Source organism: Globicephala melas, chromosome 2 (assembly GCF_963455315.2).
Source record: "Globicephala melas chromosome 2, mGloMel1.2, whole genome shotgun sequence".
Classification (NCBI taxonomy): domain Eukaryota; kingdom Metazoa; phylum Chordata; class Mammalia; order Artiodactyla; family Delphinidae; genus Globicephala; species Globicephala melas.
The window spans coordinates 8,717,235-8,741,235 of NC_083315.2; the positions used below are offsets into that span (position 1 = coordinate 8,717,235).

Consider the following 24,001-nt stretch of genomic DNA (forward strand, 5'->3'; position numbering starts at 1 on the left):
CACAGTGGCGAGGCGTCTCCATGTGCGTCACAAGCCGTTAGGCACACTTCTGTATTCAGAGGATAGCTGTGTGCCGCTCAGAGCGCAACTCTTCAGTGGTGCTGAACATCTTCTTTTTAATAACATGGGATTTATAACCATGCTCCCCACAGCCTAGCCTTCATTTTCTGTGCCTCACAGTAACCTTTTTAAGGAAAGAACTACTTGGCAGTATCAAACAAGGCCAGCTGCCCTAAATTAAAAATTTTAAACATTTAGTCTGGTTCTACACTGAAGAGAGCTCTCTGATATCTGGAGAAGTTTTTCCTTTCCTTTTGGAAAGTGAAGCATTTTGTTCTCTGAGTGATTGGATATAGGCCTAGATTGTCAAATGATTACCACAGTAAATTTAGACTATTCATTTTTCTTCTTGTGAAAAGAACTTTTAAGATTTACTCTCTTAATTTTGAAATATGTAGTATCCCACTGTTAACTATTGTCACCGTGCTGTATATTACATCCCCAGGACTTACTTATCTTATAAGAGAAGTTTGTACCTTTGGACCACCTTCATCCAGTTTGCCCACTTTCATCCAGTTTGCCCACTCCCTCCCCCTGCCTCCGGAAACCACCAATCTGTTCTTTGTATCTATAAGTTCAGTTTCTTTTTAGATTCTATCTATGAGTGAGATGATACAGTACTTGTCTTCCTTTGTCTGACTTATTTCACTCAGCGTAAAATCCTCAAGGTCCCTGCTTGTTGTCCCTAATGGCAGGATTTCCTTCTTTTCTATTGTTGAATAATATTCATATGTATCTGTGTATATATATGTATGTATTTGTATACACATCGTATCTTCTTTTTCCAGTCATCTGTTGATAGACACTTAGATTGTTTCCATGTCTTGTCTATTGTAAATAATGCTGCAGTGAACAGGGGGGTACAGAGAGCTTTTCGAGAGAGTGATTTTTTTTCTTTCATAATTGAGATTTTATTGGTTGTTTTGAGGATGAGTGCACAGACATTTCAATTTGTCCACAATTCTCAACATACGTACCAAAAATCTAAAAAATCATGTAGTTGTGATTCTTTTCTACACAGTCATTGCAGTGACTTTCCAGCTTAAAATTTGGAGGCAAATTTCCCTTAACAGGACATCAAGTACCAACATCTTCAGATATTGGCATGTTGTTACATCGTAAGTCCTACTAATTCACAATTTAATATCACATACCCTACATAGTCAAATTGTCAATCATTCACAGCACATTAACAAAGTTACTAGGAAAACTGGACTACCGCCACCAAGGATGTTACAGAGTGCACAGAATTCTGACCAGGAGAGCCAAGATCAAGGAGTGAGTGGTTCGCTTTAGGAAACAATTCTACCAGAAACAACATGGGAAGAGAAGCAATTTAAAGTGTTCAGGACATTAAATGCACAACTGACTCCAAACTGCCATTTAGTGTGCTTTGTATTATAGGATAGAAAGGCTACCCCCCCCCATCTATGGAATGTGAAGCTCACACCCAAGACAATCAAAGCCTCCCATATTCAATATCCCACTATTTTCTGGTTGTACCAAAAAATAAGCAACCAGCAAAGGATTTCACCTCTTAAAAATAAAATGAACCAAAAAAATAAAAAAATAAAAAGCAGCATTTACAGTTAAAAAATGGGATGAGGTAGGATCCCTCCTTTTAAAAAATGTTTCTGGAACTACTGAAAAACTTGCATTTACAAAATAGTTGATAAAAATGTTCCTCTGGAAGGTACAAGAAGGGAGACAGGGGCCCTGATAGGACCGGGTGCGTGGTATTAATCAGACTTGGCTTCTTTCTCTGCTGCTTCATTAGAGGCTGGGGGCTCCTCGTTCTTAGTTTCTCTGTTTTCCGCAGGTAAGTCGTCTTCAGTCTCTTGGTTAGCCACTTCGGCCTGTTTTCCCTTTGCTCCCCTTTTCTCTTCTGTTTGCACTTTTTTGTCTGAAGATGTATCCTTTCCTGCCGCCTGTTTTGGGCTTCGTTCCCACTTCTGCAGGAGCGGGTGTAGCTGACAACCTCGCCCATCTCCCCTCGGGCTCCTCGTTTGCTGCCCCCGTGGCGGAGCTGACCTTTGGCGAAGCTGGGATGCCTGGCCGCTGCCGTTCCTCCTGCTGCCCGAGCTGCTTGGGGACCCGCTCGAGATAGTGATTTTGTTTCTTTTGGATAAATTCCCATAAGTGGGGCTGCTGTATCACATGGTAGTTCTCTTTTTAATATTTGGAAGAAACTCCATACTGTTTTCCATAGTGGCTGCACCAGTTTACATTCCCATCAACAGTGCACAAGTGTTTCCTTTCTCCACATCCTCTCCGGTATTTATTTCTTGTCTTCTTGATAATAGCTATTCTAACAGGTATGAGGTGACATCTCATTGTGGGTTTGATTTGCATTTCCTGATTATTAGTGATGTTGAACACTTTTTCATGTATCTGTTGTCCATTTGTATGTCTTCTTTGGAAGAATGTCTATTCAGTTCCATTTTTTTTTTCTTTTTTTATATTGCGAGTTCTTGTTAGTCATCAAATTTATACACATCAGTGTATACACGTCAATCCCAATCGCCCAATTCAGGACACCACCATCCCCACCCCACCGTGGTTTTCCCCCCTTGGTGTCCATACGTTTGTTCTCTACATCTGTGTCTCAACTTCTGCCCTGCAAACCGGTTCATCTGTACCATTTTTATAGGTTCCACATACACGCGTTAATATACGATATTTGGTTTTCTCTTTCTGACTGACTTCACTCTGTATGGCAGTCTCTAGATCCACCCACGTCTCAACAAACGACTCAATTTCGTTCCTTTTTATGGCTGAGTAATATTCCATTGGATATATGTACCACAACTTCTTTATCCATTCATCTGTCAATGGGCATTTAGGTTGCTTCCATGACCTGGCTATTTTAAATAGTGCTGCAATGAACAATGGGGTGCATGTGTCTTTTTGAGTTATGGTTTTCTCTGGGTATATGCCCAGTAGTGGGATTGCTGCATCATACAGTAATTCTATTTTTAGTTTTTTAAGGAACCTCCATACTGGTCTCCATAATGCTGTATCAATTTACATTCCCACCAACAGTGCAAGAGGGTTACCTTTTCTCCACACCATCTCCAGCATTTGTTGTTTGTAGATTTTCTGATGATTCCCATTCTAACTGGTGTGAGGTGATACCTCATTGTAGTTTTGATTTGCATTTCTCTAATAGTGATGTTGAGCAGCTTTTCGTGTGCTTCTTGGCCATCTGTATGTCTTCTTTGGAGAAATGTCTATTTAGGTCTTCTGCCTACTTTTGGATTGGGTTGTTTGTTTCTTCAGTATTGAGCTGCATGAGCTGTTTATATATTTTGCAGATTAATCCTTTGTCCATTGATTCGTTTGCAAATATTTTCTCCCATTCTGAGGGTTGTATATTTGTCTTGTTTATTGTTTCCTTTGCTGTGCAAAAGCTTTTAAGTTTCATTAGGTTCCATTTGTTTATTTTTGTTTTTATTTCCATTACTCTAGGAGGTGGATCAAAAAAGATCTTGCTGTGATTTTTATCAAAGAGTGTTCTTCCTATGTTTTCCTCTAAGAGTTTTATAGTGTCCAGTCTTACATTTAGGTCTCGAATCCATTTTGAGTTTATTTTTGTGTATGGTGTTAGGGAGTGTTCTGATTTCATTCTTTTACATGTATCTGTCCAGTTTTCCCAGCACCACTTATTGAAGAGACAGTCTTTTCTCCATTGTATATTTTCGCCTCCTTTGTCATAGATTAGTTTACCATAGGTGTGTGGGTTTATCTCTGGGCTTTCTATCTTGTTCCATTGTTCTGTATTTCTGTTTTTGTGCCAGTACCATATTGTCTTGATTACTGTAGCTTTGTAGTATAGTCTGAAGTCAGGGAGTCTGATTCCTCCATCTCTGTTTTTTTTCCCTCAAGACTTCTTTGGCTATTCAGGGTCTTTTGTGTCTCCATACAAATTTTAAGATGATTTGTTCTAGTTCCGTAAAAAATGGCTTTGGTCATTTGATGGGGATTGCATTGAATCTGTAGATTGCTTTGGGTAGTAGAGTCATTTTCACAATATTGATTCTTTCAATCCAAGAACATGGTATATCTCTCCATCTGTTTGTATCATCTTTAATTTCTTTCATCAGTGTCTTATAGTTTTCTGCATACAGGTCTTTTGTCTCCCTAGGTAGGTTTATTCCTAGGTATTTTATTCTTTTTGTTGCAATGGTAAATGGGAGTGTTTCCACAATTTCTCTTTCAGATTTTTCATCATTAGTGTATAGGAATGCCAGAGATTTCTGTGCATTAATTTTGTATCCTGCTACTTTACCAAATTCATTGATTAGCTCTAGTAGTTTTCTGGTGGCATTTTTAGGATTCTCTATGTTTAGTATCATGTCATCTGCAAACAGTGACAGTTTTACTACTTCTTTTCCAATTTTTATTCCTTTTATTTCTTTTTCTTCTCTGATTTCCGTGGCTGGGACTTCCAAAACTATGTTGAATAATAGTGGTGAGAGTGGGCAACCTTGTCTTGTTCCTGATCTTAGAGGAAATTCTTTCAGTTTTTCACCATTGAGAATGATGTTTGCTATGGGTTTGTCATATATGGCCATTATTATGTTGAGGTAGGTTCCCTCTGTGCCCACTTTCTGGAGAGTTTTTATCATAAATGGGTGTTGAATTTTGTCAAAAGCTTTTTCTGCATCTATTGAGATGATCATATGGTTTTTATTCTTCAATTTGTTAATATGGTGTATCACATTGATTGATTTGTATCACATTGAAGAATCCTTGCATCCCTGGGATAAATCCCACTTGATCATGGTGTATGATCCTTTTAATGTGTTGTTGGATTCTGTTTGATAGTATTTTGTTGAGGATTTTTGCATCTATATGCCTCAGTGATATTGGTCTGTAATTTTCTTTTTTTGTAGTATCTTTGTCTGCTTTTGGTATCAGGGTGATGGTGTCCTTGTAGAATGAGTTTGGGAGTGTTCCTGCCTCTGCAATGTTTTGGAAGAGTTTGAGAAGAATGGGTGTTAGTTCTTCTCTAAATGTTTGATAGAATTCACCTGTGAAGCCATCTGATCCTGGACTTCTGTTTGTTGGAAGATTTTTAATCACAGTTTCAATTTCATTACTTGTGATTGGTCTGTTCTTATTTTCTGTTTTTTCCCGGTTCAGTCTTGGAAGCTTATACCTTTCTAAGAATTTGTCCATTTCTTCCAGGTTGTCCATTTTATTGGCATAGAGTTGCTTGTAGTAGTCTCTTAGGATGCTTTGTATTTCTGCGGTGTCTGTTTTAACTTCTCCTTTTTCATTTCTAATTTTATTGATTTGAGTCCTCTCCCTCTTTTTCTTGATGAGTCTGGCTAATGGTTTATCAATTTTGTTTATCTTCTCAAAGAACCAGTTTTTAGTTTTATTGATCTTTGCTATTGTTTTCTTTGTTTCTATTTCATTTATTTCTGCTCTGATCTTAATGATTTCATTCCTGCTGCTAACTTTGAGTTTTGTTTTTTCTTCTTTCTCTAGTTCCTTTAGGTGTAGTATTTGATTGATTATTTGCGATTTTTCTTGTTACTTGAGGTAGGCTTGTATGGCTATAAACTTCCTTCTTAGAACTGCTTTTGCTGCATCCCATAGGTTTTGGATCGTCGTGTTTTCATTGTTATTTGTCTCTAGGTATGTTTTGATTTCCTCTTTGATTTCTTCAGTGATCTCTTGGTTATTTAGTAACCTATTGTTTAGTCTCCATGTGTTTTGTTTTTTACGTTTTTTCCCCTGTAATTCATTTCTAATCTCATAGCGTTGTGGTCAGAAAAGATGCTTGATATGATTTCAATTTTCTTAAATTTACTGAGGCTTGATTTGTGACCCAAGATGTGATCTATCCTGGAGAATGTTCCGTGCGCACTTAAGAAGAAAGTGTAATCTGCTGTGTTTGGATGGAATGTCCTATAAATATCAATTAAATCTGTCTGATCTATTGTGTCATTTTAAAGCTTCTGTTTCCTTATTTATTTTCATTTTGGATGATCTGTCCATTGGTGTAAGTGAGGTGTTAAAGTCCCCCACTATTATTGTGTTACTGTCGATTTCCTCTTTTATAGCTGTTAGCAGTTGCCTTATGTATTGAGGTGCTCCTATGTTGGGTGCATAGATATTTATAATTGTTATATCTTCTTCTTGGAATGATCCCTTGATCATTATGTAGTGTCCTTCCTTGTCTCTTGTAACATTCTTTATTTTAAAGTCTATTTTATCTGATACGAGTATTGCTACTCCAGCTTTCTTTTGATTTGCATTTGCATGGAATATCTTTTTCCATCCCCTCACTTTCAGTGTGTATGTGTCCCTAGGTCTGAAGTGGGTCTCTTGTAGACAGCATATAGATGGGTCTTGTTTTCGTATCCATTCAGCAAGCCTGTGTCTTTTGTTTGGAGCATTTAATCCATTCACGTTTAAGGTAATTATCAAGAGGTATGTTCCTATGAGCATTTTCTTAATTATTTTGGGTTTGTTTTTGTAGGTCCTTTTCTTCTCTTGTGTTTCCCACTTAGAGAAGTTCCTTTAGTATTTGTTGTAGAGCTGGTTTGGTGGTGCTGAATTCTCTTAGTTTTTGCTTGTCTGTATAGCTTTTGATTTCTCCATTGAATCTGAATGAGATCCTTGCCAGGTAGAGTAATCTTGGTTGTAGGTCCTTCCCTTTCTTCACTTTAAGTATATCATGCCACTCCCTTCTGGCTTGTAGCGTTTCTGCTGAGAAATCAGCTGTTAACCTGATGGGAGTTCCCTTGTATGTTATTTGTCGTTTTTCCCTTGCTCTTTCAATAATTTTTGTTTGTCTGTAATTTTTGCCAATTTGATTACTATGTGTCTTGGCGTGTTTCTCCTTGGGTTTATCCTGTATGGGACTCGCTGCACTTCCTGGACTTGGGTGGCTATTTCCTTTCCCATGTTAGGGAATTTTTGACTATAATCTCTTCGAATATTTTCTCTGGTCCTTTCTCTCTCTCTTCTCCTTCTGGGACCCCTATCATGCGAATGTTGTTGTGTTTAATGTTGTCCTGGAGGTCTCTTAGGCTGTCTTCATTTATTTTCATTCCTTTTTCTTTAGTCTGTTCCACAGCAGTGAATTCCACCATTGTGTCTTCCAGGTCACTTATCCGTTCTTCTGCCTCAGTTATTCTGCTGTTGATTCCTTCTAGTGTCGTTTTCATTTCAGTTATTGTATTGTTCATCTCTGTTTGTTTGTTCTTAATTCTTCTAGGTCTTTGTTAAACATTTCTTGCATCTTCTCGATCTTTGCCTTCATTCTTTTTCCGAGGTCCTGGATCATCTTCGCTATCATTATTCTGAATTCTTTTTCTGGAGTTTGCCTATCTCCACTTCATTTAGTTGTTTTTCTGGGGTTTTATCTTGTTCTTTCATCTGGTACCTAGCCCTCTGCCTTTTCATCTTGTCTATCTTTCTGTGAATGTGGTTTTTGTTCCACAGGCTGCAGGATTGTAGTTCTTCTTGCTTCTGCTGTCTGCCGTCTGGTGGATGAGGCTATCTAACCATTTTTTTTTTGTCATTCATTCAGTAGCCATTTATTGAATGCTTACTGTGTGCCAGGCCTTACTCAAGGCTCTGAGGACACATCCGTGAACAAAGCAGATAAAAATCTCTGCTCCTGTGGAGCTTACATTTAAGATCTATCATAAGGGATGGGATTAGCAATAAATTTACATAAATTCAACCATACCTATCAGCAAAGTGAAAAAAACACATTTAAATAGTTTAATTATTGGTACTACAAAAGTCTACTGTTAATATGTAGTTTTTTATTATATATTCTACTTACTATATTCATAAAATATTCATACCCATGTATAACTCTACAGGCATTTGAATTGTAAGATTATATAGAGATTTCCGAGGACCATTTTGAGCATGCTCGATTCCATCCTTAGCGCAGCCCTAAAAACCCACCCACCTTCTGAGCTGTGACTGTATTGTACCACAGTGGAAACTCTGAGACTGTTGGGCAAAGGAGAACCATTTTAAGTATTTGAGCATGAGAGTGACAGCATGATAAATCCATGGCTGTCGGTTTAGTCTGGTAACAGGGAACAAGAGATAGTACATTCACATAAACATACACAGTCAATCAACAGTGGAATTCATGTCAAGAATTTTTAAAAAGTTCGTGAACCATTTCCCATTGTTTTAAAACAGCTAAAATAGTAAGAGCTTGAGGTCATAAATATTTATAATCAACTCCTGATTATAAAATCTAAAAGAAAAAATCTTAACACATGGGCTTATTCTGACTAAAGGGTTATCATTTTAATCAATTTTTTCAAAGAGTATTTAAAAAGAACACCTATTTAAGAAAAAATCATTTTTAAATTTTGCAGTATTGGCAAAGTGATTGGTATACATTAATACCAATCATTTAACACTGAACATTCTTGTACAATGTAAAAAAAATTTGACAGTATGTGACTAGAAATATTCCATTACCATAAAGCTACAAACAGATTTATGCTCCTAAGAGCAAAGTTAGAAAAGCAAAAATAATACTATAACACTGATTAGCACCAAGACAGAACTTTTTTGCACTTAGGGCCTGATTGGTTGTATTTAAACATAACCTCTACCAAAAAGGACCAAAATGACACCTTATTTGGTAAAAACAAAGAAAAAAAAAAAGGATAAAAATATACACACTGAGGTCTGGAAACTGAAGAATGCCCACTTTAAAACAATAAAATCAATCGTACCTGTTTTTTAACTAATGTGACATTTGCAAAATACATCCATGTCACTTCTCTTCCTCTTTAGTTCACTTTTACAATGCAGACTCTGCCCCATTTTTGTTAATGTGTTGTCACACTAGTGTAAATAAATATTCTGAATTACAGGAGTTTGCCATAATGAATCCAGACCATTGGAGCCAGACCCAGTAGCTCAAACAATCTTAGTTGCAGCTCATTCCAACTACTGAAACACATTATTTATCTGTGTAGTTTTTAAAATCCTTAGCTAGATGAGGGGTGTGTGTGTGTGTGCCTGTACACATACAAGTTTGCCAGGGCAGTGGGAGAGTGTCTGCATCCCAGAGAGAGGAGTGATATACAAGCAACTGTACACAATGGCCTGAAAGACTTGGGCAGCCAGACACCGAATTTCCCCCCAAACAAACCTGAGGCTGAGCAATGGGGGAATTACAGGATCTGTGCTCACAACGTGGAATCCGTGAGAGGTTCGGAAAACTAAGACTAAGGCAGAATGCCTCAGCCACAACATTCCCATGACACTGGAGGATGTGAAGCAGCGACAGGGTTCACGCAGGGATCAGGGACTGACTCTGGCTGCACTTGGAGGGATTCCCTGGGTCTGCAGCTGAGGATCCCTGGACCTTCCCCAAAGGGCATTGGCAGTGGCCCTCCACCTCTTAGCGAGAACGTCTCACGGATCCCAGGGTCTGAGCCTGGGTATCCCCGCCTCCCGGTCTCAGAGGTTCTCTCGGTACAGGTACTATCCCTTCTAGAGGCTTGGCCAAAACCCATCACTACCTTCCACTGCCAACTCAGTCTTAGAAAGGGGTTCTCCTTCTGTCTCTGTGGGGTCCCTGAGTTTGAGGTAATGCCAACGTACCGTACGCTGTGTGGCAGTAACAAAGTCAGGCAGTCCACTGGAAAGCTCAAGCAATCTAGATTCAATATATTAGCCTGTTTCTGTTATCTCAGTAATACCTTTTAGCGAGATAGTTTCTCCACACAACTTATAATGTGTGGGGTAAAGGAAAAAAATATTGCTAGAATATGATAGAAAGATTTAAAAAGTTCAGCACTGAAACTTCTTCTTTAGGGAAGGGAAAGGAGACATATTATATTCCCACTCTCTATTTTCCATCCTTGGCTCTGAGGTACAAGAGCACCAAGGTTCCTGTAGAGCGTGTTAAAGTTTCTCCCGGTCCCTCTACCCACAAAACAATCCTAGGGAAATCCTGAAGGGTCTACTTCCCAAATCTGTAACCGTATCTCTGGGCATGTCTATATAGCTCTTTAATTCACTTTCAAAATCCATAGCATTTTTAAAACAAAATGACATAGTTGCATTCTTTAAATGCCAGCCATGAAATCATCACTTAAAAAAAAAAACTAGTCAGATTATATACACATAAGTCAGATAAAATTCTCTCTATCTTTTTTTAAAAAAATTTATTTATTTATGGCTGCGTTGGGCCTTCATTGCTGTGTGCAGGCTTTCTCTAGTTGCGGCAAGTGGGGGCTACTCTTCCTTGCGGTGCATGGGCTTCATTGTGGTGGCTTCTCTTGTTGGGGAGCACAACTGCGCTAGGCGTGCAGGCTTCAGTAGTTGGGACACGCAGGCTTCAGTAGTTGTGGTACACAGGCTCAGTAGTTGTGGCACATGGGCTTAGTTGCTCCACAGCATGTGGGACCTTCCCAGACCAGGGCTTGAACCCGTGTCCTCTGCATTGGCAGGCAGATTCTTAACCACTGTGCCACCAGGGAAGCCCTCTCTCTCTTTTTAAGGAGCTTTATTTGGTCTGCTGAAGACAAGCCTATGGCTGCTTCTAAAAGCCCTTAGGGAGAGCCTCAGATGATATCCTGCAGTTGGATATCTTGCTCCAGTGTTGTCAGGTTCTTAAACTACACTGTAGGTATAAGTTGTTGCATGAAAATTCCCCAAAATGTGCACACTAAATGCAGAGAAAAACCTCATTTATAATTCAGGTGAATTTTCATCACACCAAAATAATCAAACCTGTTCAAACACGTAACTTTTCTCTTTTTTCCCCCATGAACTAAATCCTCTTCTTTAAAAAATGGTCAGATTTGAAGATCAAGTTAAAATCCACCATATTTCAAGTTAAACTCTGAGGGTTTCTATACAACTGTAGCATGATTTCAAATTCATATTGGCATTCATCTTTCTATATTTTACTATATGTATCCTAAATAGGCTTCCTGGATCATAATATTTACATAGAAATTGAAAGCGTTTTATATTATATTGCGAAGTTCCAGTAAATTCTGTGTATCAGGGTTTACCCTTAGCTCGATGTCATACAACTTCTGCATGAGGCAAGTATACCGGTAACAAGTTATTTCAAATACAAAACTCTTAGCTCTGTGTCATAATTAAATTTGGGTAAAACTACAAGCCTTCCACTGAATCATCTCAGCAAGAAGCAACCTTTCTTTAGCCAGGAGGACAGACATTCCCACAGGCTTAGCAAACTCTTCTGATGTTAGAGACCCCTTTTCTGAAACCGTCTCCAAGGCTGAGGCCACCATTGACTCCTCCTTGTGGGACTGAAGTTCAATTACCATGATGCCGCTGTCAAACACATGGAGGCCGAGAGGTAATTTCAGGGCTTCCAGCATCTTGCATGCATTCACTAAATCTTCTGGTGAGAGCAATTCTATTCCTCGAGCTTGGTTTACTAAACAGTACACCTCTGTGAGTGACATTTATTCCCCCTCGTTCCTCCAAAGGCGCCTGCAATATTCCAGCCAGCTGTTTGGCCAGCTGCATGTGGTACTGTGTGCCTGAGCCGTACGTTTCCCTGGTAACCGGGTTAGCTATTCCCATGCTCAGTAAGTAGGATTTAAACCTGATGGTCTCATCATCTGTGATGTCACCTTGCTTCTCTTTAATCTTATTAGCGATGGATTTTGATAACACCACCAATTCCCTTAGCCTTGACCATTAGCTTACTGAGGTCTCTGAAGGCCTCAGAAATGTTTGTCAGTTTCTTTTCTTTTTTCTTCCAGTTTCTTTTCAATACCTACAATTCCTACGGCCCTTATTCTTCCTGGCTGGGGTCCTGTATTTGCTTGTAACGACTGGGAAACTGGCATATTCTCCCACCTTCTCTGTGTCACTTCCTCTGATAAATGCCTGTAAAACTCAATCTGGCCGTGTTCTTTGAAGGAAAGCTTGATGTAGGAGTTCTTACTACTCTGGAATGGGCCAGGTTCTTTGTTAGAAGGAGCTGGGTGAAGATGAACCACTATTTGGGCACTTTTCCCAATTCCAGCTGCCTGTTCTTCAATGAACACGATTTGGGAAAGAGGAAGGGCCATGCAGCATTCATGATTTTTCTGATCTCTCCAAATTAGATGGTGTGTACTAAGAAGGAGGGTCCCAGCATCAAATGTTGTCTTCTCCTCGCCATCACAGATGTGCACCCTGCCTCAGTTCCATTTTTAAGTGGATCGTTTTTTGCCCTAATGAGTTGTGTTCTTTATATCTTTTGGATATTAATCCCCTTATCAGATATATGATTTGAAATATTCTCTCCTATTTAGTAGGTTGCCTTTCATTTTGTTAGTGGTTTTCTTTGTTACGAAGAAGCTTTTTAGTTTGAAGTTGTCTCTTGAATTTCTGCTTTTGCGGCCTTTGCTTTTGGTACCAAGTCCAAAAATTATTGCCAAGACCAACTTCAAAGAGCTTACTCGCTATGATTTCTTCTAGGAGCATTATGCTTTCAGGTATTACATTCAAATCTTTAATCCATTTTGAGTTGATTTTTGTGTATGGTAGAAGATAGTGATTCAGTTTCATTCTTTTGTATGTGTTCAGTTTTCCCAACACCATATTTTGAAGAGACCATCCTTTCCCCACTGTATATACTTGGCTCCTTTGGTATAAATTAATTGACCAAATATGTGTGTGTTTCTGGAATTTCTACTCTGTTCCACTGATCTATGTGTCTGTTTTTATGTTAATACCATACTGTTTTTATTACTTAGTTTTATAATATATTTTGAAATCAGGAAGCATGATGCCTCCAGCTTTATTCTTTTTCAAGATTGCTTTGGCTATTTAGGGTCTTTGTGGTTCCATACAAATGTTAGGATTGTTCTATTTCTGTGAAAATTGCCGTTGTAAGGATTGCACTGAATCTGTAGATTGCTTTGGATAGTTGGACATTTTAACAATATTAATTCTTCCAATCCAAGAGCACAGACTATTTTTCTATTTGTGTCTTCTTTAAGTTCTTTCATCAGTGTCTTATATATTTCAGTGCACAGGTCTTTCACCTCCTTGGTTAAATTTATTCTTAGGTGTTTTATTCTCTTTGATAAAATTGTAATTGGGATTGCTCTATTAATTTCTCTCTTTGTTAGTTCATTGCTAGTGTATAGCAACACAACAGATTTCTGTATATTAATTCTGTATCCTGCAACTTTACTGAATTCATTTAGTAGTTCTAATAGTTTTTTAGTGGCATCTTTAGGATTTTCTATATATGGTATCATGTCATCTGTAAACAGTGACAGTTTTACTTCTTCCTCTCCAACTTGGATTCCTTTTATTTCTTGTCTGATTACTGTGGCTAGGACTTCCAATACTGTGTTGAATAAACATGGCGAGAGTGGGCATCCTTGTTCCTGATCTCAGAGGAAATTCTTTCAGCTTTTCACCATTGAGTATGATGCTGGCTATAGGTTTGTCGTACATGGTCATTATTATGTTGAGGTTTGTTCCCTCTATACCCATTTTGTCGAGGATTTTTAACATAAATCGATGTTGAATTTTGTCAGTAGTTTTTTCTGCATCTATCGAGGTGATCATATGATTTATTCTTCATTTTGTTAATGTGGTGTATCACATTGATTTGCAGATATTGAACCATCCTTGCATCTCTGGAATAAATCCCCCTTGGTCATGGTGTAGGATCATTTTAATGTATTGTTGAAAATGTTAAAACCATTGGCTGAGCACCTACTAAAAGGCTGGAATGAGCCTGAATAGTAAAGAACAAAAGCTCAGTATGACCGGAGAGTAGTGAGCAAAGTTGAGAGTCGGGAGCAAGGTGAATGGTCTGAGATAGAGCTGAGAAAAGTATGGATCAATGGCTTTTCAGGGATTATGAAGGCCATGGAAGCCCTTGAAAGGTTTACAAAGGGGATTAAGAAGACCTGATTTAACATTACAGTAATCACTCTGTCTATGCTGTGGAAAATTAGTTGTAGAGGAAACAATTACAGAAGCAAGGAAACTTGTAGGAGGCTGTTGCAGCAGTACAGGCACTGGGGGCTTGGACCATGGTGGTGGCCTTGGACCATGGTGGTGGTCTTGAAGAAGGAGAGAAGTGGATAGTTCTGGATATATACTGGTGATAGAGTCTTGCTAATGTATTTCACGAAGGAGATGAGAAAAAGAAAAAAATCAAGAATGACTCTATCTGTTTTGGCTTGTGCTACGGGTAGATGCTGGTGTCATATGTAAGGTAAGGGAATCCCAGGCAGAAAATTGAGTTCTGTTTTAGACCTGATAAATTTCAGGTGTATATTAGACAGCCATATGGAAACGTCATGCACACAACAGAATCTGATAGTTTGGAGCTCAGGGACAAGATCGAGGCTCAAGATACAAGGAAATGTCTGTAGCAACATAGAGTGTGTTGTTACTACGTCTCCTTGAAATCGCAGTGGCCACCATTTCTCCTGTCTCCCCCTAAGGTCCAGTTCAGTGTCTCTAGATGCCTACAGGGAGCAAAGTCTAGGGGCTTTGGAAGGGGAGGCAAACATAGAGATGGTTCTCACTCAACACTGATAGTCAATCACCACATTCCTATGAATATTTCCCTTTCCTGCGGGATCATATGTATTTTCAGACTCCATTTAACTCCCTGTTTTTCAGGTCTCACGTTAAAGGTCACCTTCTTAGAAAGACGTTCTCTAGCCTCCCTATGCAAAATAGGTCTCCTCGCTTGGTTTCCACCCCTACTGCACCATTTCCTCAGCCAGCACACTGTTAATTTTATTCATATCATTCATTTATAATAATTAGTTTATATTTTTTATTTCTCCCCTCCACTGGAGAGAGAATTAGACTCTATGATGGAAGGAAACGTGCCTGCGTGGTCATCACTGTCAGCCAGAACTAGCACTGTGCCTGGCACATAGTAGGTGCACAATAAATATTTGTTGAGGACGTGAACAAGCTGCCCCTGTCTGAGATATCATGAGTGGATTAATTGATGCTCTAAGCATGGGCTGGAGTAGCCTTACTCCAGATCACCAAGCCCTCTGCCCAAGACAAGGAATGGTTTTGCTCTATTTTGTCTATTATGATAAGAACATTTAACATGGGATCTACCCTCTTAACAAAATAGTCAAACTCGTAGAAGCAGAGAGTAGAACGGTAGTTGCCAGGGCAGGGTGAGGGGGGGATGTGGGAAGTTGCTATTCAATGGGTATAAACTTTCAGTTATGCAAGATAAAGCAGGTCTGAGGAACTGGATTTTATTTAACCTTTTTAAATTTTTATGTATTTTAAAATTATTTATTTATTTGTCTGCACCAGGTCTTCGTTGCCACGTGCAGGATCTTTGTTGTGTCATGTGGGATCTTTTTTTTAGTTGTGGCATGTGGCATGCGAACTCTTAGTTGCGGCATGTGGGATCTAGTTCCCTGACCAGGGATCAAACCAGGGCCCCCTGCGTTTGGAGCATGAAGTCTTAGCCACTGGACCACCAGGGAAGTCCCTATTTAACTTTCTAAAAATATATATATAGTTAATTTACAATGTCATGTTAGTTTCAGGTATACAGCAAAGTGATTCAGTTATACACACACACAAATATATTATTTTTCAGATTCTTTTCCATTATAGGTTATTACAAGACATTGAATATAGTTCCCTGTGCTATATAGTAGGTCCTCGTTGTTTATTTATTTTACACATATTGTGTATTTGTTAATCCCTGACTCCAAATTTATCTCTTCCCCCTCCTGCCCCTCCCCCACTGCAATTCCCTTTGGTAACCATAAGTTTGTTTTCTATGTCTGTGAGTCTATTTCTGTTTTATAAATAAGTCCACTTGTGTTCTATCTTAGATTCCATACATAAGTGATATTATATATTTGTCTGTTTCTTTCTGACTTACTTCACTTAGTATGATAACCTCTAGGTTCATCCATGTTGCTGCAAATGGCATTATTTCATTCTTTTTTATGGCTGAGTAATATTCCATTGTGTATCTATACCACATCTTCTTCATCCATTCATCTGTAGGTGAACATTAGGTTGCTTCCATGACCTGGTTATTGTAAATAGTGCTGTTATGAACATAGGGGTGCGTGTATCTTTTCGAATTAGAGTTTTCTCTGGATATACGCCCAGGAGTGGGATTGCAGGATCATATGGTGACTCTATTTTTAGTTTCCTACGGAACCTCCACACTGTTCTCAATAGTGAGTGTACCAATTTATATTCCCACCAACAGTGTAGGAGGGAGGAACTGGATCTTAAAGACCCCACCTGGGATAATTACCAGGGAACATAGAGGCAAACAACATGGTGGAATTCCAAGACCCGTGAGTGCTGTTTGCTTCAATCACTGAGCACGATGGCATATGCAGAATTATGGCCCAGAGATGGGTGGATCCACTGTAACACCCTGCTAAGCTCCTGAAATGAAAGATTTTTTGTAAGCATTTTAAGTTGTTCTCATGAGATGTCAGGGCCAGCAAGCTGAAAAACCATGTGACTGTTTGCCACCTGCCTGGTTTGAAATCTAGTCCCTTCCATGGAAAATGCAATTGAGAAAAATATTTCAAGATTTCTAATCAAGATGCGTCCCCTGCAGGAGAGAAGGCTATTTTTATGTTCCATTCCAACACACTGCAGAGTTCCGGGAATGCAGCAAGTATCCAGCTTCTATGAGAGGGACTGGAATGAGAAGCTAAGTGCTAGCTCTCCTCCTAAGGAGGAAGCTGAAAATATGACAGAGCTCTCTGTTTCCCAGCAACATCTCCCCTCCAAATCTCCTGAGAGGCAGAAAGAAGGAACAGCGGGACCAGTTAAGAAAATATACTGGGACTTCCCTGGTGGTCCAGTGGTTAAGACTCTGCGCTTCCACTGCAGGGGGCTCGGGTTTGATCCCTGATCTGGGAACTAAGATCCCGCATACCATGCTGTGGCCAAAATGGGGGGAAAAAAATATACACACACACACATACACACATAGATATATACACAGTGGCAGAAATATTATAAAGGGAAGATGAAATGGTAAAGGCTTTTGTTAATCTGAAGTAAAGGTATTCTTAAGAGTATTAATCTATACATGTGAATTAGCCAATAGGGAGGCATGAAGGCAAAGGGAAAACCTGTCAAAATTTCCATTATTCTAGAGGAGGTCAGAGTTCATAGCTTGAGACACATCGTGATCTACGCATGTTAGAATTTGTTCTTCTTTTGAAATATTGTTTATGCCTCTTTTTAGTCTGATGGAAAAGTCTCACTAAACAGTGTAATAAAGTTCTGGAAACATCTGTATATATCAATCACTGTAATTTGAAAGGGAAAATCAGAAAAGGGAGGGCTTAAATCTTTGCAGTCTGAGTTTCCAGGAAAGAGGAGCTGGTGACCCTCCTAGCCAAAACCTTCCTGATATTCGATTATCTGAGAGCCGGAAAATGGGAAGCACTTGATGTGTGCAACCTGTTGGCTTGTTGGCACTTGGTGTCTGACACCAAAATGGTAAAAATGAGTTGAGAGTAGAGCCTCTTCCTCAGGGATGTAAGAGTAGTTGTTTGTGAAATGCTGTGTGGTCACATTCAGTGTGCTGTGCTCTGTGGGTTATAATGTTCCCTTTATTCCCCACCACAACTCTCCAAAAAAAAAAAGGACAATAATCCAATCCTTCAAAGTCCCAGTGCAAAAGTAAAATTTAAAAATGGCCAATAGCATGGGTTGAAAACATGTATAACCATGACTGACATGATTTTAAAAGTAGAAATAGGTTCTATGTGATGGGAGTTAGGACTATGGGAGAATCCTCCCATTCTTTCCTCCTCTTTTGTAGCTGAAAGCCAGTTGTAGGCCTCCCCCCACATCAGTGACCCTGCTGAATGTCCCTGGTGGGCATCCGTCGCCACATGCAGATGAGGGAGCGATGTTGAAGGCCCAGCCTCACACTGCTTGCTGGGGTGGATGATGGATGGATAAACATTCTGTAGCGGTGGCAGGACAAATATTCTACCCATCACTGATGTTTATGATCGAAACAAAAAATCTATGGAGATTAGAGGAAATCATGTCTCTCAAACTGATCATGTTGCTTTCCTCTCAGAAGTCCCCGTGGTGTACAGTTCTTGGCAAACAGGCAGACCGGGTGGGTGTAAAGGCGTATGCCTCTGGGACATTGACAGGGGTTACCTGGAGGAGAGCGGTGGAAGGGCTGGGCTGGCCCCTCCCTCCACCTGCTGCTTAGAAAAACTTTCCACTTGGCCTTGGATTAGGTAACCCAAGATTGACAATAACTTCCGTCTTCCAAACTAAACACTTGGGTCTGAGTTATTAACTCCAAGTAAAAAATTGCCTTGGGGGATCCAAAGCAAAGTCACACTTAACGAAGAAAGTCCATTTTTAGTGCTGCCCACACGCAAGGTCGGGGGGTGTAGGTAGAACCACTCTTTGGAAGAGAATCCCGTACTTGAGCAAATGTAAAAAAATCAGTCCTCTTCATGTATCTTCCAGGGCTATGTTGGAAAGCAAATATAGATATAAAGATAATAGATTGATTGGTTTTTAAATGTACTAATGGGGAAACTAGTATAGAGAAGCTAAATCATCTCTATAACATGAAACCAAAATGGTAAAAATGAGTTGCGAGTAGAGCCGTCTGATAAAGGGTTAATATCTAAAGTATATAAGGAACTCAACTAACTCAAAAGCAAGAAAACATAGTTTTAAAATGGGCAAAGGACCTGAATAGATATTTCTCAAAAGAAGACGAAGAACCAACAGGTATATGAAAAGGTACTCAACATCACTAATCATCAGGAAATGCAAGTGAATGCCACAATGGATATCACAAAAAAGACAAAAGATTAAGTGTTGGCAAGGATATGGAGAAAAGGGAACACTTGTGCACTGTTAGTGTGATTGTAAATTGGTACAACCATTATGGAAAACAGTATGGAGGGTCCTCAAAAAATTAAAAACAGGACTACCATATGATCCAGCAATCCTACTTCTGGGTATATATCCAAAGAAAATGAAATCAGTATTTCAAAGAGAGATCTTCACTCCCACATTTATTGCAGCATTTATTGATAAAACAGCCAATGAAACAACATAAGGGTCCACTGACAGATAAATGGATAAAGATGATGTGGTGTATATATGTGTGTATATATATAATATATAATATACATATTATACAATGGAACATTATCCTTAAAGAGAAGGGAAATCTTGTCATTTGTGATAACATAGATGAACCTGGAGGACATTATGCTCAATGAAATAAGCCAGACACAGGAAGTCAAATACTGCATGATGTTGCCTATATATAATAATCTGAAATATTCAAACCCTTAGAGAGTAGAATGGTGTTTACCAGGGGCTGGAGAGTAGGGGAAGTGGGACAATGTTGGTCAAAGAGTACAAAGCTTAAAATATGCAGGATGAATAAGTTCTGGATGTCTAATGTACAGCCCAGCAACTACAGTTAAATATACTGTATTGTATACTTGAAATTTGCTAAGAGAGTAGTTCTTAATTGTTCTTAACAAAACAAAAAAGGTAACTATATGAGGTGATGAATATCTTAACTAGCTTGATTGTGGTAAGCATTTCATGATGTATCTATACATATATGAAAACATCATGTACACCCTAAATATATACAATTTTTATTTTTAAATTATTCCTCAGTAAAGCTGGGAGAAAAATGTGTCCATAGGGATGTACCCTTCTCACCACAGGACATGATTTATACCATTAAATTGAATTATTGAACCCAAGTTGAGGCAGGAAAATTCTAAGACGGCTCCCACAGATCCCCAACTCCTGGTATTTATGTTGGGTTGTCCTCCCTTTGGGTGTGTGTAGGACCTTGTGACTTCATTCTAACCAATGGAATACTGTAAAGGTGATGGGATATGACTTTCTTGATCAGGTTACACAAGACTGTAACTTACACCTTACTTGTGGACTTTCTCTGTTGCCCTCCTGGTTTGTATGCTTTGAAGTAAACAGTCATGCTGGAGCAGCCCACGTGGCAAGGAATTGAGGGCAGCCTCCAGCCAACAGCCAGCTAGGAACCAAGGGCCTCGGTTCAACAGCCTGCAAGGAACCAATCTTACCAACAACCACGTGAGCCTGGAAATAATTCGAGCCTTCAGATAAGACCCCAGTCCCGGCCAGCTCCTCAGTTGCAGCCTCGTGATAGTCCCTGAGGCAGAGAACCCAGCTAAGCCGTGCCCAGAATCCATGGAAAATGTGAGATAATAAATGCATCTTGCTGTGAGGCAATAAAACAATGTGCATGTGCTATCTCACAGTTAGTTACTAAGTCATTAGTAATTACACAGTTATTACTGTGTGGTACTTTGTTACACAGCAGTAGGTGGCTAACGTATCAGTCTAAACTACTTGCATTTGGATCAGTTTACCGATGTTCAGAGGTGCTCCAGGTACCTCAATGTTTATCTTCTTCCCCAGGGGGCTCCCCAAGATAATTACCCCTAAAGTGTTTATTCTGAAGATAAATAACCTATTTTACCTTCAGAGCAGTGACTTCTCAATTCTTGCTGCATATTATCATCATAGGGAAGGTGGTTTATTTTGCTTATAGATATTCCCTATCTGGTAAGATATTGTTCTAATGGATTCTGTTTTGTTCACTATTTTATATATTTTCACATTACTTAAGAGGAGAAGCTTCAGGGTTTCCTCTTGACCTTCCTTGCCATACTAGCCTTAACCGCATGGTTCAGGGATCCAATGTGGGCGTCCGACAGGTGCCAAGAATGTCTATTCCAACTGTATACTTGGGAGCTGGGGAAAGTAAACACAGAATGGGTTCACAGACCCATGAGACTTACTGTGACAGGGACTTGGGCCAGAATACCATTTACTATGTGACACCCCCCTCCCTCAATAAGCATCGCCTCTCTTAGCTCAGGGACAGCTCAGTGCCATCATCGGATCCTATTCAGGTTCTAGGGTTTCCCTTTCTCTGGTGCACATGTACACGAGTGAGCACCTGTACACACAAGGAAGATTTATAACGTCCTGTAATGTTACCACAGGGTTTTCTTCAGGGTTTCTGATCTCCCCTTTAATCAAGGGCTCTATGAACTCTCTCAGGTCTTGGAATCAGTTGAAGGACCATGACTAACGTATAAGTAGAGACTCAAGGCAGGCCTCTGTTTCATGTATATATTGGGATGGCCAGAAAGTTCGCTCGGGAGTTCGTTCGGGTTTTCCCCATACGATCTTTTTTTTTTAATTCCCTCCCCCCTTTTTTTAAATTAGTAGATATCTAGAAGTTTAACATCTGGGTCATGGGTATGAACGTTTTACATTTTAACAGGTGGTGCAAAGTGAATGTTCTAATTGACCAGGTCGCCACTGGTAAATAGATCCCTCTGTCTATAAAACCTTGCCAATGCATGGTATTCTCAAATGTAACATTTCTTCTTATCTGATCACTGTAAAATACCACTAGTGATTTAATTTGTATTTCCCTGGTTGTTAGTGAGGGCAAACTTACTGTCCTGTTTCTTGGCCATTTGTATTTCCTCTTCAATGAATTGCCTATTATATTTATTTTCCTACTGGATCATCTTTTTCTTACTAATTTTTAGCAGTTCTTTTTATATTCTGGATATAAACATTTTGTCTTTCATATTTGTGTTGACTATCTTTCACAATCTGTTTCTTGTCTTTGAACTTTGTTTAGGTGTCTTTTGTTTAAAAGTAGTTTAAAATTTTCAGGTAGTGGATTTTATTTATATGTTTTTTTACGGTTTTTACTTCTTTTAATTTTAGGAAGACAGGTTTAGTTCCTTTTTTGTTCTCTAGTACAATGAGTATACAGTAATTCTGGATCAGATGTGAAATCAATGTAGAGTTGAAACTCAGTCGATACTGGTCCTAATAGACTTAATCAACGGAGAATCTCAGGAAATATCTAATACGTGTACCCCACTTTAACAAAGTGAAGGTACCGTTTTCTTTTCTCATAAATGATTTTATGCCTGAGCTTATTATATTTAGCAGTTGGATTCTCCTCCTTTGATTTTCAACATCGTGTAATTAGACATTTGACAGTCTCCACTGAATGGCTTTCTCATTCTGTCACTAAAATTTTTAACAGCAGTTATTAAGTGAAACAAGAGAAAGCTGTGTTCACCAAGATATACTCCAAATTCAAGGGAAAAAGGGTTTCAGAATTGGAATTAACATGGTTATGTCACATGAGAAAAATCTATCTTGGACTTTCCTGCTTTATGTACACCTGGCCCACTCTGTTCACACATTAAATTTCCTGTGTCCCAAACACCTTACAGCACATTTATCCTTGTCTGTTTATTAGCTTATGTTCAGAGTAAGGTATCAAGTAGTGACACTTTTAGAAGTTTGACAAGGTCTAAAGTGACTGCTGCCCCAAATTTTAGCAATGGAGATCGAATACAGAATCTTAGTGAGACAGACAGACTCCTGGCATACCACTGTACCTTGGGGCCAGCCTCCAGATTTCTTATACATGCTAATTTAAGAACGTGTGGTGGATAGTGACTACTTGATAGTTTTTTTTTTTGAAACTTAGTAACATTTTATTTCAGTTCCCAACTAGTTATTAATACAATTTGTGCTGTCACAATAACTGCACCACTTTATGAAAACATTTAGTTTCTGTTCATGAAGAGACCACTTTCCCTCCTACAATACACTCTTTAGTTGAGCTCCAGTTTACTTTTTAAGTAATTTATACAAACTCCTTTATAGAAAAACATTTTCCACTTCAAATTTATGGTAATATTGAAATTATTTTTTTAGATGTTCGCTCAATGAATAGTTTTTACCAGGAAAAAAAAAAGCAAATATTAATTCATCCTTTCTTTGAAGGGTCTAAAACATGTAATTTAGGCATATACAATCTTTTTTTTTTCCACAACTCACATACACACTGTATTTTATTTTTACAAGAGATAAATAGACTGACACCAAGCATCGTAAACGGATGACCACAACAAAAGCAACAATGATTGCAATGACCAAACACGAAACACACTCACACTATGTCATAATAGTGACATTCAGTCCAGGAATCCTCCACGGTAACAGCTCCTTTACTTTGCAGTGAAAATTGATTTGTATATTTTTTGCCTCTGAGTCCTTGTGGGATTTTTTTTTTAATTCAAACAGAAAGTCACAAAAATTATAATCATCCTCATCAGTTCACTCAGTCCCATGTAATTAATTTTTTTCATCTTGATCTTTTGTTAGCACTTTTATGAATTCATCACTTTTCCATTAGAGTTCTGAAAATGCTTATTCATTCAGTTCAGCGGTATAGTCAGTTACCAGAAACCTGTACTTGTCTGAGTCTTTTCCATGAATTCCTTGAAGATGAAACCCTTTTATAGGAACATTTTTGCGAAAGCATCAGAGTACACCCAGAACTGTCTGTAAATGACAAAAGACTTAAAAGTGACCACAGTTAAAGATTTGATGAAAGTTCATAATAATGCAATTGACAATAAAATTTAGTTATTTCTGAGATATACATTTTAAAGTAATAACTAGAATTATGACTTATAACATTATACCAGAACATATAAGATTTTTAGAAATTTCAGGTAATGTCTGAAACATTTATATTAACATATTTCCATACACATAACCCAAAGAAAGTTTAGTATTCTTTGTTTTTTTATACTGCAGGTTCTTATTAGTCATCAATTTTATACATCAGTGTATACATGTCAATCCCAATCACCCAATTCAGCACACCACCATCCGCACCCCCCGTGGCTTTCCTCCCTTGGTGTCCATATGTTTGTTCTCTACATCTGTGTCTTAACTTCTGCCCTGGAAACTGGTTCATCTGTACCATATTTCTAGGTTCCACATACATGCGTTAATATATATTTGTTTTTCTCTTTCTGACTTACTTCACTCTGTATGGCAATCTCTAGATCCA

General features: G+C 38.7%; 3 pseudogenes; all 3 read right to left on the reverse strand.

Annotated features, from left to right (window-relative positions):
- Positions 1 to 1,799: 1,799 nt before the first annotated feature.
- On the reverse strand, positions 1,800 to 11,120 carry LOC132596730 (non-histone chromosomal protein HMG-14 pseudogene; annotated as a pseudogene).
- A 43-nt stretch (positions 11,121 to 11,163) lies between these two features.
- Positions 11,164 to 12,215, reverse strand: LOC115850091 (vacuolar protein-sorting-associated protein 36-like; annotated as a pseudogene).
- A 10,593-nt stretch (positions 12,216 to 22,808) lies between these two features.
- Positions 22,809 to 24,001, reverse strand: part of LOC132596731 (coiled-coil domain-containing protein 3-like) — a 69,376-nt pseudogene continuing 68,183 nt past the window's right edge.